Below are 4,660 nucleotides of genomic sequence, written 5' to 3'. Positions count from 1 at the left end.
AGACCTCATGTTCGACAGCGTTTGAACTAGTGAATCTAAGGAATCAAACCTACTGACATTTATTTATTTATCAACACAATAGGCATTACTGCCCACTTACAGTGTCTACATATGAACTTAAATACATAATGTTACAGTATAACATAAAACTTGAATACCAATGTGTATATATATATAGTGAACCTGATGCTTGAACACAGAATACATTTTACTTTTTTTTTTTTTTTTTTTTTTTGCAAAACACTCAATACTAGTTTTTTGAATGATTTTTCTGAACAATGAAATATGTCTACATCTTCGTAATGATTTTATTGTATGTAGCACAAACTCTCCATGTAGGTGACATATTTAGTGCATTTGTACGTGCCTTTCTGCAGTAGAATAGGCCACTATTTCCCTTGCGTGTTTTGATGGATGGAACCTGTAGACTATCATTATTTTTGTAGTTATGTCTATACAGTCTATTTTGGTGTGCAAAAGTCTGTGTAAGAAAAGTAGATCGTTCAACGTCCGTCTTTGTTCAAGTGTCTGAAGTGTAAAGTTATCAAGTAGATTATCATATGGTTCGTATTTTGGGTAAAGTCCTGTCCTCTTGTACGTGAGAAAACGTATGAATTTGCTTTGTATCTGCTCTACTTTTTGGCTACGTGTTTTCACAGAAGTGTTCCAAATAAGTGAGGCATATTCAATTTTTGATCTTACGTAAGAAAAATAAAGCAATTTTAAAGTGTTACCATTTATAAATTCTTTGGTCGTTCTGATAAGAAACCCAAGATTTCTATATGCATCTTTGGTAATATTTGCCACATGATGCGCAAAGGTTAATTTTTTATCAAATATCACACCTAAATCTTTAATTGTATCTAATTTTTCTAAATTTATTCCATTTATCGAATAAGTAAAGTCATACGTTTTTTCACGACTACTGTATGTCATGGTTTTGCACTTATTAATATTTACTTGAAGTCTATTGGTAGTACACCAGTTTAATATATTAGTCAGGTCCTGTTGCAGAAGTAGACAGTCATCTATAGATTTCACATTTGCAAATATTTTTAAATCATCTGCAAAGAGTAATTTGTGAGAGTTATGGATATAAAATGGCAGATCATTAATAAATAATAAAAACAAAAGAGGTCCAAGATTAGATCCTTGGGGGACTCCGGAATTTAACATGTCTCCATCTTCTTGAGTTAAGGCGAAGCTCAAAGTTACAGCATGGTAGCAGCCATCTGAAATTTTACCAGTGCGAGAACATTCCCTCTCGTCAGGCACGTAGCTAACGGGAAGGTCCGGAACCTCCCCCCCCCCTTCATGACCAGAAATGAAAAAATTAAGGAAGAATGAAAAAATGAAATGAGAAAAAGAAGGATCAGCGTTAAAAAATAAACTACAGGAAGCTTTTGGTTACTCTTTCTTATGTGGAAATTTGTATTACTTGCAATACATGGTGGCAAGGTGAGTGATATATCCTGGAAGAGTCAAAGAATTTGAAATTTCTAGAAAAGTTGCGGAATTCTCAGAATTTCTGCTACTGGCCAGGGAGATTTCAAGCTTCCGAAAGCATAGTGCCGTTGTGTAACAGCGCGGACATTTTTTATCATAATTTTTTCTCATCGCATCCTTGCAATATCAAACATGTTATTTCAAAAACAATTTTCTACTGCTTCTTTAATCTGTCATTTGAAACAGACAGTAGTTGACGGAATAATAAAAACAAAAATATATGTGGAAAGAAAGTGCTGTTAACATTTGATTCAACAGAAAAAAAGGAACGCAGACATTGCAAAATATTTTACAATACATTATTGAGTATGCACGTTTTATAATAGTGAATATGTACTTTTTATAATAGTTGAGGTCATAATGAAAGGAAAATTGTTATATTAGAATAAACAAACAGGGGCGGATCCAGGGGGTGATCGCCCCCCCCCAGAAGAGGAAACTTTCTTGTTTTATATATATAAATAAAAATCATCCCAAAGTTTGGAGCCCTTAAAAGTAGCAGTATGACAATCCACCGCTCCCCCCAGAAGTCGGTTCTGGATCCGCCCCTGTAAAAAGAGGAAGGACGTAAATATTGTATAATCATTTTCAATACGTTTTTTTATTATTTTACTCTTGATTTCTTCGTAGTTTATTAAAATTATCAACATATCCTCATTTTATTGTCCTAACAAGCCAATATATGTTGATTGTAAAATAGTTTAGATTGATCGAACTTCTGGGCGTTCAGAATTTCATGTCACGCCCCCCCCCCCTCGCGTTACGAAATCCTGGCTAAATGAACCAATATATGTTCGAGTAAATTTGTTTAGAATGATCGACTCCTTGATGCGATGACCACAGTATTTCATGTCACGTACCCCCCTCCCTTCTTTCACTCAATCCTGGTTACGTGCCTTCTCTCATACAGATCACAGTAATTTGTCGGATGGAATGATGGAAATAAATAAATATCACAAGTTCCAGATTTGGTTTAATACCGCATGATAATATAAATAGTTTTTTGGTAGAATAACCGTATTATTATTATTATTATTATTATTATTATTATTATTATTATTATTATTATTATTATTATTATTATTATTATTATTATGTAAAAAGTGATGTACAAGGACAAAAGTGTTTACGAAACAAACGTCGCACAGAAACAGGAGTTGAACTCTAACAGGATACTGATTTGCCGTTCCAGCCCACTTTAAATTACACTAGTTAACAAATTTAAACTTTTTGTTTGTTACATGAGAAAAATCACCTGATCTTAAAGAAACTTTTTGCGCTGAATTCGAATATGCACTCGGTTTCTCTTCATCACGTACAGTTTTCCCGTAACAGAGGGATTTTCGGGAAATTCCCTCAAAAATTTCCCTTTTTCAGATATTTTATTCCCCTAGCTCCTGTCCCCTTACATATAGTAACATAGAAATTATACCTAAGTATACCTTGATTTATATTTAATACACCCTAAAAGTTTCGTAAAAATCGCTTTGTTCTTTCTAGAGAAATAAATATATTTGTATGTATACTGTGTGCACTGTTTATTGCACCTGATAGCAATGCTTTCAGATCTCCTGAGTTGGGGTAAAAACGATTTGCTTTATTACTACAAACACAGACATAAAAATGAATATTTACAATAGTCAACAACACACTTGTATTGCTCTCTGTAAATTAGAAACGTGTATAAAAATAGAATGTACTTCCAACGTATATTTTTTTTAAACGTACAGTATATGTATATCTTAATACATATATATACAATTCTCCAAGCTTTTTCGTTTTGTTCATGAAATGGTTATCAATATTTGTTATCAAATGTAACAGAATGCAAAAGAAAGAAAGAATGGAATACAGACTCATTGTTGACAACAATGAACTAATGCAGACTGAATTTTCCACTACGGTATCGTTTCCCCCCTCCCCCTGCGCATTTCTTTCTTTCTTGTGTTCTTGACACCTGGTGAGGGAGTTTTGTACATTTTTATATTGACGTGTGGTTTAACACTACTTCATTTTCAAAGTTGTCTTTGCTGCTAAGAGTGCTTTCATGTTTGATCTTAACGGCATTATACCCAACTAAGACCAGAAGTTTAGTTTGTGATCAGTACAATGGCGTCAAGAGGACGGCGTTCGTGTGTTAACTCACCAAATAGTTTTTGTTATGTGTGTGGCCAGTTTGTAGTTAAAGGACAGTGTAGATCCATTACGCCATCGGTGAAACTAGCATACTATATATATTTCGGATGTCGTGTGGGAGATCAGGACAAAACTTGGGCACCCAACATAATTTGTGCGTCGTGCTACGTCACTTTACTTGCATGGGCCAAAGGGAAACGGAGGTTCATGAAATTTGCTGTACCAATGGTGTGGAGAGAACCCACCAACCATCTGGATGATTATTATTTTTGTCTCACAGTAGTTAAGGGACATTCTAAAAAAAAGCAAATACACAATAAGTTATCCCAACGTTAAATCCGCAATTAGACCTATTCCGCACGGGGATGAACTTCTACTTCCCGAGCCCCCTACCAACTAAGAAGAGATATGGCCAAAAGACTCTGATGATGATCATGACTTTGATGAACCATCGACATCAACATGTACATCCAAGGATCCATCGTTCATCCCTGACTGTGTTCGCGAGCCACATTTCATCCGGCAATGTGAACTTAATGACCTAGTCCGTGATTTGCACCTGACAAAACAAGAGGCGGAACTTCTGGGAACAAGGCTCCGGTAGTGGAACTTATTGGATGCAGAAACGAACATATCAGTGTACAGGAAAAGGCATGTTCAATTTTCAAGCTATTTCTCAATGCAAGATAATGTGTGCGTATGTACGGATATAAATGGGTTGATGGCGGAGCTAGGAATTCCTTACGTTCCAGAAGAATGGAGGTTATTTATCGACGCGTCAAAGGTCAGCCTTAAAGCTGTCCTTTTACATAATGGAAATAAAAAACCTTCTATACCACTTGCGCACTCAGTGAAGATTAAGGAATCCTATGACACCATGTCAACTTTGCTAAATCTTATAAATTACAAGGACTATTGTTGTCAAATATGTTGTGATCTCAAGGTAGTTGGTATTTTATTAGGACTGCAGTGCGGTTACACGAGTACCAATGTTTTTTATGTTTATGGGATAGCCGAG

This window comes from Thermobia domestica, chromosome 7, assembly GCF_964235325.1.
Source record: "Thermobia domestica chromosome 7, izTheDome1.hap1.1, whole genome shotgun sequence".
Classification (NCBI taxonomy): Eukaryota; Metazoa; Arthropoda; class Insecta; order Zygentoma; family Lepismatidae; genus Thermobia; species Thermobia domestica.
This window is presented reverse-complemented; position numbering follows the sequence as displayed.